Source organism: Hylobates moloch, unplaced genomic scaffold (genome assembly GCF_009828535.3).
Source record: "Hylobates moloch isolate HMO894 unplaced genomic scaffold, HMol_V3 SCAFFOLD_2, whole genome shotgun sequence".
Taxonomy (NCBI): Eukaryota; Metazoa; Chordata; class Mammalia; order Primates; family Hylobatidae; genus Hylobates; species Hylobates moloch.
The window spans coordinates 32,881,126-32,891,176 of record NW_026652277.1 but is presented as its reverse complement, the minus strand read 5'-3'; positions in this window follow the sequence as shown (position 1 = coordinate 32,891,176).

Below are 10,051 nucleotides of genomic sequence, written 5' to 3'. Positions count from 1 at the left end.
ACTTAAGGCAGAAAACTTGCATAAGTTTGTCATTTTGGAGATGGATTTTATCCAAAAGAGTTCTTGATTCCTGTGCTATTTCATCATCTCATAGTTTTAGGAAGATGAAAAAGTCATCTGAAAAGAAAAATACACTTAGAAAATTCACTACTTTCTTTGCGTTTTAGGTAGTTTCCATAAAGCTGACATCAATTTTTATGGTTGTTTCTTTTACAAAATAAATGAGCAAATATATAACAAAGACAGTATTTTAACAAGACTAAGACTGACCAGTGTGTCTTGCCCTAAAACCAAACAATCGGAAAATACAAACTTTCCAAGAAAGGGGAAACCAACAACAGCATTCTTTGTAAAAATCCAATATTCACCTTCTAATCACTAATTTGAATGATTTTAGGTAATTATACCTTCCCATGATGCATGTATCCATGAGGCAGGGTCAGTGTGGCATTAGAGAGGGGTGGAAAGAACAGATCCTTTCTGGGAGCCTTGGACACTGTCTCAAATTAAGTCCTTTCTGCCCCAGGCCCTGTCTGGCTCATTCCCAAACCATGGCCTCTTCTGCTGAAACTTGTCTACATCTGACAGCTCCTCCAAGTCCCACACTTGGTGGAAAAATACCATCTGCACATGTTGCTCCCTTCCTCCTGAGGCTGGAAGACACACATAGTATTCCAGATTTCCACAGTCATTTCCAGTAATTAGCTATTTTTCATGGCAGTTGTCCATGAATCATTCCATTCTTATAGATGGTCAGGGTGAGTCCCAGGGATTTAATGACTTGCCCTCTGCAAATCTTTGACAGAGCAATGACAGAGCCAGGTTCAGAAGGTAAGGCCCCTCAAGAAATGGGTCACCCCACATAAAAATTCAGGAAATGAAAATGTGGCCATGAGCTCAATTTCAGGGGAGAACTTTTAGCTGGGCTAAATATAGTACCCCAATGTGGAAGACAGCCAACGCTCAGGGTGCCAGTTCCCAGGACTCACACAACAGCACTCTAGGATCCTTAATTGCCACAGGTGGGTCACATAGTTCTTATAAACCTCTCCTAAAAATAAACCTTCAATAAGTCTAATTCCAAGTGTTGATTGTATTATCATTTAAAATTCAGGATGAAAAGAGGTAGTGGTGAGGAGGAGGAAGAGGTAGTTATTCTTAGGAAATCAGAGGTACATTCCATGAGTTGCTGGGAAGTGCTTTTGAAAATTGTGAATGAAAAGAGTCAAACCCTGTAAAATATTTGAAGAAATTTATTCTGATTCAAATATGAGTCACTAATGACCTGTGACACAGCTCCAGGAGATCCTGAGAACATGTGACAAGGTGGTTTGGCTACAGCTTTGTTTTATACATTTTAGGGAGAGAAGACCTCAATCAATACATGTAAGATGTACATTGGTTCTGTCTGGAACAATGGGGTGGCCAAGGGGCTTCCAAGTCATAATCTGTTTGGCAATTCCTTGAAAGATTTATTTTCTAAAAACCTGGAATCAATAGAAAGGAATGTCTGGGTCAAGATAAGGAAGTGTGGAGAACAAGGTCCTTATACTGATGAAGCTTCCAGGTAGCAGGCTTCAGAGAGAGCAGATTGTAAATACTCTGGTTGAAGAGTCTGTTCTATCAGTCTTAAGGTCTCTGTTTTAATGTTTAATGCTGGTCAGCTGTGCCTGAATTCCAAAAGGTGGAGGGTATAATGAGACATGTCCAACCCCCACTTCCCACATGGCCTAAACTAGTTTTTCAAGTTAACTTTGGAATGCCCTTGGCTGGGGGAAGGTCCATCAGTTGGTTGGTTGGGGGCTTAGAATTTTATTTTTGGTTTAAAAAAAAAACAGATTTTCTTTATTCTTTTTATAAATTTCTTACAGACACTTATTTGATTTTGATTTTCTTTTACAGTATTTGCTTTGTTTTATTAAAACCTGAGAAATGTACTTGACGTTCTGTGATCCCTCTTTCCCCCAGGGATGAGGGATGAGGCTACTGTGTCTATCTCAAAATCACAGTTTCCTTCTTGCACCCTGGAGGCAGCAGTTCCAGTCAGGGGGAAGTGATTCCGGCATGTAGGCCAGCAAGGTCCTTCTCCAATCCCGGGGGAGCTCCTGACCTCCTTGGGGGAATCATGGGTGGGCAAGCAGGTGGGAGTGAGCAAAGGCCATGAGCCAGATAGACCCAAGTTTGAATCAGAGTTTCCCTCCTCACTGCCACTTCTGTGTGCAAGTCTCAGGTTATTTGTTTCTACCTCAGAAATAATGATACTGAGCCATCCTCATAAGATGCTGTGATAACCAGATGAGGGAATGGTTCAAAGAGGTTAACTAAGGGTTTGGCACAGGAGCCCCTCTCAGTATACCTGTAAGGAATTTTAGCATCTACATAATCATCATGAACAGTTTTGGTAATAGTAGTTACTGTTACTGCATCTGAAACACTTCTGTAAAACATAATTTAGTACAGAGTATTAGTTACAGGCTAGCATTAGTTTTATAAATGACAGTGATTTCGTGGTATAACTCATAGAGAATAACTTAGGATTATCAGAAACAGAGGGAAGACTCTATTCTTAACTGGCATTTCAAAAGCCTTCCAATTTTTGTTTGTTTGACTCCTAACTTAAAGTCAAACGAATGTTCTTCTTCACTAAAAGGTGAGTGAATTGAGGTGGCATTCCACTGTGGGACCCCAGCTATAATGAACTGGCTGTTTGTTTATGTGTTCACTGTAAACAGTGTTCCATATTTTCCTGTGCATTTTTTCCTTTCCTCAAAGCAGAGGCCATGTATGCACGTCTCTCATCCCCTGTGTAGGGAAAGGAAAATTTTCCTCCAAGCTTCCAGCATCTCCAGCTGGGACTGACATAAAACAGATTAAAAAAGAGAAAAGCATAAGAATTGCAATCGTTTTTTGCATATATACGGAAGACTTTACCAAAAAAAAACTGAAGACCCAAAGAAGCAGTTAGAACCAAAGGCTTATCTACTAGGCTTGACAAAGAGCAGCAAATTAAGGAAATGCAGCAAAACAAAGGAGCTTGAGCTCGGGCAGTTAACTGGGGAAAAGCGTCAAGGAAGATAAGGGGTCCTTTATCAGTGTTTGTTTGCACAGATTTCTCTTAGCCCCAACTCCTCATCTCTAGTGATAAGAATATCTTTCTTTTTCCTGGTACAAGGAGGGTACCTTTCACATGGGAGTTTTATTTCCTGCTTTCAGGAAGAAAAAGGCAGATCAGAGATCAGAGTGCCCTTCTGGCATCTGCTGTTTTTCAAACGCCTTTAACTGAAAACAATCAATATCCCAGAGTAGCCTCTTTTGAGGTGGAGTAGCTGAACTCCACCTGCTTCCCAAATCTAGCAACTGACTAGTGTTCAGTGAGCTCTTAGTCAATGAACTGTCAGATTTATATACAACCATTTACTACTAAGGGATTTCTCCAAAAGACACACTCTACAAGCTGAGTTTTCCAGCTCATCAAAGTCCTCAGATGAGCTTTTCCAGTCACAAGTTAAAAGAGGTCACAGGAACCAGATAGTTCCCCAGGTCTCAATTCACTCTTTCCAGCTAAATTCCTACCTTTAAACATAATCCTCAATAAACAAATAGCTTTTTTTTTTGCCACTATTTTGCCCTATTTTTGTTTGAACTTTTTGTTTCAATCTAATTCTACTCTTTTGTATTTTTGTCCTAAAAACTTTTAAACAAAGATTTTTCTCTGACACTTTCAAATTTCCTGAAGCTGTGCAGGCAGGCTCATGTGGCTTGTATTTGTTTATGTGCTTTTACAATTCTAATTATAACCCTTTGGGGAGCCGTTCTGCAAAGGGCTGTGTAAAGGAAGAGCTGGATGTGTGGCCCTCATGTTGGCAAGAATTGATCATACATGTCACTTGGGGCTGGATGCAGCTGCCACAGCTAATGCTCAAATAACTCCGGGACAAAGACTCCCCCCAGTACATTGTTACGTTTTATTGCGTGCTTAGGAGAAGATCTGATTAAAGCAAGGTGAATGTAGTGCTGTTAGAAATTAGCTGTCTCTCCAAGTTGATTTAGAGACACCAAAGTGTCCCTCAAAATAATCCCCTATCTTGTTCTCTGAAAATGGTCCAAGTCTTTTATTCTATAATTAAAATGTCAAGTTTGGAATCTAAAAATCCCCGCTAACATCATAGTGAGCCACCTTTTAAGAAGAGTGTTACCGACGGGTCAGGGAACTGCAATCAGGAGACAGCAAACCATCAAGGCTCTCAGAAGGAAAAGCTTTGCAGTAGGGAATTTATTTGCACATTTTATTACAGGGCTAGTCCAATGAAGATAAAATGAATTTTCTCATTAAGAGAGCCATGAAGGAGCCTCAGGATTGCTTCTCCTCTCCCAACCCACCACCCCCATTTCACTATAGAGCCTGGAATCCACCATAAACTATCATCCTCTTAGATTATGAACTACCTTTTGTCCTTCACTGACTATTTTTGTCATTGTTTGCAAATATAGGTAGGGGGGAGGGCAAGGAGCACATCAGGGTGCTCCCATACCCTTGCTTCTTAAAGTGGCCCCAGCAGAATCAACATCACGTGGACGCTTTTGTCAGTGACGCAGGCCTGAGGCCCCACCTCAGACCTATTGAATCAGAATCTGTTTTAACAACATCCCTGGATGATGTATATGCACATTAAAGTTTAAGAAGCACTGGCCACAGTTTAGAGTAGATTTATTCATTTTTTAGTTTGCATGTTGGGAAGACGATGTATCTTTTCTGGATATTGAAAGAGGATGTGAGAACACAAGAAACTGCAGCGGGCCAGGTGCAGTGGTTCATGGCTGCATTCCCAGCACTTTGGGAAGCTAAGGCAGAAGGATTGCTTGAATCCAGCAGTTCGAGACTAGCCTGGGCAACACAGTGAGACCTTGTCTGTACAACAATTTTTATTGTTTAATTTTATGAAACAATTAGTCAGATATGGTGGTGTGCATCTGTAGTCCCAGCTAATCAAGAGGCTGAGGTGGGAGGATGCTTGATCCTGGGAGGTTGCTTGATCCTGGGAGGTTGAGGCTGCAGTGAGCTGTGAATGTGCCACTTCACTGAGACCCTATCTCAAAAAGGCAAGGCAAGGCAAGCCAAGGCAAGGCAAGGCACTGCATCCTATTCTATATCTTGGTAGATTTACTTGAATATTCCCCAAGGCCCATCAGCTTTTCCATCCTAGGCAGTCATTATTTGTTCCTATAGTTGCTGGATTAATACCCTCCACCTGCTGGTGGATGGGTCTCAGTCCTTCCCATTCTTGTGTCTGTCTAAAAGTCCCCAGGAAAAAAGGGACAGTCTCTCACACACAGTTGGCCTCTGCCTGCAGCTCCGCTCACCTGCTACTCTAGCTCTTGCTCTGTTCTTGGGGCAGCCTCTGCTTCAGGTCTCTGAGGCTTTAATGCTGCTGCATCACAGTCTCCAACCACCCAAATAGTAAGAGGACACATCCCCGACCTTCACGACCCAGGGCAGTTGCGTGGTAAACTGATGTCACCTAGAGTTCTTTGCCATCTGCTTAATGGTCTCCAATGCTCACCTCCCTTTCAGGTGACAGCATTTCTCTTCAAATGACCGTCTCTATGCTGGACAGGAGGCCAGGGAGTGAGAAATTTGAGAGAAGAAAAGGTGCAGATGGTGGGAAGTAGTGGCCAGAAGGCAAAGCTTGTCACCGAATAGTGAGTGCTCTGTGGCGGAATTGAAGAAATTCAGCTCAGAGTCTGCCATTTATTTATTTATTTTTAGATTTTTTTAGAGACAGGATCTCACTCTGTCATTCAGGCCAGAGTGCAATGGTGCAACCATAGCTCACTGCAGCCTCAAACTCCTTGGCTAACATGATCCTACTGCCTCAGCCACTGAGCAGCAGGAACTATAGGCATGTGCCACCATACCTGGCTAATTTTTTAAAGCTTTTTCTAGAGACAGGCTGTCTTTGCTATTTTGCTCAGGCTGGTCTTGAATTCCTTGCTTCAAGCAATCCTCCTACCTTGGGCTCCCAAACTGCTAGGATTACAGGCATAAGCCACCGTGCTTGGCTGTCTGCTATTTAATGTTAAGTTTTTATGTAAGCTGTGTTATAATGCAAACTTTCCTCCATTTCTCTAAGCAAAACTTTAGTCAAGTCTGCTATCCTTGTCTGTTTGACAAGTCAGCTGCACTCAGAGGCACCATGTCTACTGTTTGGTCAGGTGGTACAGAGAGAAGAGAACAGGCTCAGAAGGCAGGCTGGCTGACTGGCTCAGTGGCTTAGATGTCAGTGGAAGCAGGAAGTAAGAGGAACAGAAACTATGATATTGTGAGCCCCCAGAATTCATAGAAATCTCACTGGATTGTCAGATCACTGGATTGGCCACAGCATGTGAGATAGGGAAGCCTGGAGGGGATATTCTTTTTATTAATTAAAGGAAAGGGTTAGGGGACTTGGATCCCCTCAACCCAACAGGCTGAGGTGACTTGGATCACTTAGGAAGCAATAACACTACTGAGCGTCATCATGCCCTTTCCTTCCAGGACACAAAATCTTGCTAGAGAGTAGGCAAAATTAGGCTGAGTTAAGGCCGAGAACAACCACCAAGACCTGCCTGCCCTTGGCTCTGAAGCCATGAATCCTGACCTATAAGGATTCTTCCTCTCAGGGACTCCCTTTTTTACTCCCATAAGTCCAGCTCCATCCCTTTCCTATTTGCCCTTGTCTGTCAGACTGGTTTGTATCCTAAGGCTGGATCAAGTTTAGTCACCCACCATGGGACCTCTGGTCATCTGGATCATCAGTGTCATCGAGCAACCTATTCCCCTAAGAAGGCCTTCTCTGCTGAGAGCACTTGGAGGATCTCCACAGGGAGCCACCAACTCCTGATGCCAGCATAGCTGAGTCTCAGCTGAGCTGCAGCCAAGAGATACTGAGACAAAAGAGCTTGTGGTTACTTAGTTGATACCTCCAAGCCCAAAAAGACCTCAACCTTTCTTGTTTTTGGAAGTCCTTCTTTCTATCCTTACACAGCCCATTGCTTGTGAGCACATACAGATGGTCCAAGGTAATGACAGACTTCTTTTGTGACAGGTGTTGACTGACACAAACGTGGATAGCTTATTAGGTCACGAGGTACCATCTTTTCTTGGCACAGGCTTATAGCACTCGTTATTGCTCCAGGAGCCCACAGACCCATCACCACATTACTTTTGGTCTGCAGGCTCTTCCACAGACTTGGGTGCTCTTCAACTTTTGCCGGACATCAGAATCGCCTGGGGCAATGTCCAAGATGCAGGCCCCAGGGCCCTGTGCCGTGGGGATTTTGAGGCTGGTGGTGCACAGCCTGTCCTGGGAGAAGCCCTGCTGGAGCCCTTGGCTTTCAGCTTCCAGTGTGTCACCTCCATGCTCCCCACCCTCCAGGGTCTTCTGAAGCTCCTCTTTGCTCTGATGTGACCCCCTTCAGGGCCAGATTCATCCTTTTTGCTTTGGGCGTATTACTGGTTCAGTCACCTATCACACCATCCTGTCAGTACTCTCTTTTATAGTTTTCCTGCTCTCTTCACATTTTTTTTTAACCGCTCATAGTTCCTCGTAATTCTGCTCTTCCTCCTGCTTCCATCCCCCACCTAACCTTCTGGATAAAATTCACTTTGTGTCTGGGCACAATGACTGATGCCTGTAATCCCAGCACTTTGACAGACTGAGGCAGGAGGATCACTTAAGGCCAGGAGTTCAACACCAGCCTGGACAACGCAGTGAGACCCCCATCTCAAAAAAAACATCTCTATAATGTCTCCTTTAGATAGACAAAACAAAAACATTTACATGTTAAGAGAAACTTCTCTTTAACACCCTTAAAATATTTAAAATACCAAAGATCTCATATTTATATGATTAACAGAGAAAACTCAGACCCATGGGCCAGCCAGGAACAGTGACAAAACCTACTTCAAAGTTGTTGCTGTGGCTGAGTGATTGTCTCTGTAATCGGGGAGCTGTTCCCAAGCTGCCTTCACTGTAACACTGAGAACCCTGAGGAATTTTCACTATTTCCAGTCACTGTTACTGTGACAGGGCTCTACGTTAGCAGTTTTAGAGTCACCTACATTCCTTATTTTAAATGAAAATTGAAATGCTTTGAAGATTTATATTTACCAAATGAGCTGAGGAAAAAGTAAGTGCTTAAAATATATTGCAATTGCTGGAATGAAAATCATTTTTAGGTATAAAATTGAATTTTTAGATTTCAATCACTTCCTACTCATTTAAATTATTTCAGTAAAGGTCTCAAAGCTTTAAAGGGAGAAGAGAGCAGAACTAAGAATTGAACCATTTAAAACTTGGTGAGACAGGTAATAAATTATACCTGAATCATTTAATGGTTTAATAGTCTGGCGTTTAAGCAGTCTTCTATAAATGTGGTGTTGGGTAGTATCATGTGAATTCAGCTACTTTAATAAAGAACTATACTTTCATAGAGAGGAAGGAAAAAGCGATGGGTCTAATCTTGACTTCAGATAAAACAGCTCCCCCGCGCCCCCCAACGCGGTATTACTGCCACCTAGTGGTAGCATATCCTCATCACAGAAGTCCTGCCTGTGGAAGTGGAGGGGAAGAGGTGTAGTAAGCACAGCCCGCAGGGCGAATCCACAAATTAAATACACCGGGGGTTGGGGGTGGCGAGGGGAGCGCTAGAATAAGGCTATACTTTCTATAATGTCCATTCTCATTGCTTCCAGGACTATTTTAAGAAATATTTATTTTGATGGGGTTTCAAAGTAAGTGATATGAGGACCTGTAAGCCACAGTTTTTACTCCCGCGGAGTTTGTTTTATGCAGGCTTCAAATAGACAAATAACATATATCTGAGGTTCAAGTTTTCTATTAATTTAATGCTGGCCTGGAAAACATTTTGTGATTTAAAAGAAAGCACTAAAGTTAGCTGTATTACTGGACTCAGCAAGGAAAGAATTGGGCTCAGTCAGAAGTGCCAGAACCCCTGTAACTAGGGGTGAAATCTCAGGCAAGTATCTTAATAGTTTCCAACCCCACTTGCCCAACCTGTTAAATAGGGGAATCGAAGTAGGTTCCCTCTAAGATGCTCTCCATGAAAAGCTCTGACTCCTCTTATTCATTTCTTAAGTCCTACCCCAAGGTAGACCAAACGTTCCGACATTTTGGCTGAGCTGCTCCATTCACTCACGTTATCATGAACGATTTCAAATTTTACCCATTTTCAAAAGCTGAATCTACCCTGGTGCTTCGTGGAAGCTAAGAATCTGGGAGATATCTCAGCTGGCCAGTTGGTCAAATGATCTTTGTTGTTTGCCATTAGCTCCCGTTAGTTAACACAGCAATCTTTTCAGATGAAGTGTGGCCAAGAAGACAAAAAGTATTTGGATAAGGCCCACAGGATCCAAAAGTGTGTAACCTTGTTTAATTTCATTTGGTTGAGTTAGCAGCTACTTTTGCAGACTTAAATGCAAAAGCTGGTGTGTTTGAAGTTTCATTTTTGTCCGGGGTTTCATTACTCAGAAATCAGTGCTGACACAATTAAGCATGACCTTTCCATGCAGATGGTGCCTTGCTTCACCAGCGCAAACAGCATCTGCCACATTCACCCGCAAGTGCACATGTTTGCATATTTTTAAGACACTGCGTCTAAAAATGGTAAAGCAAGTGCTGAAGTAAAGGCTTTGCAGAAGGGAGCATAATATCACTTAATCTGTTTGCATTACCTGTTAAGAAAGCCAGAGTGAAGTTCTAGGAAATTAGGAGACGTGTAAAACACAGCACTCTTCTTAAACCACACATGTGCTCTCTTAACATTATTGGAATAATGTATTAACACTGCTCTATCTGAAGGCATGTTGATTTGCTGTGATAAGAGGTGTTTGGTTAAATATAAATCATCCCCAGCTTCAGCGAGAAAGCCTAATATATATTATGTATGTGTGAAGGATAGCTTCAGCAACCCTGGGTATTTGTTTCTAAAGAGTCACATTATTTCAAAGTTAAAAGGGAACTTAAAAGTGACTTAGAATAACTTTCCTTCT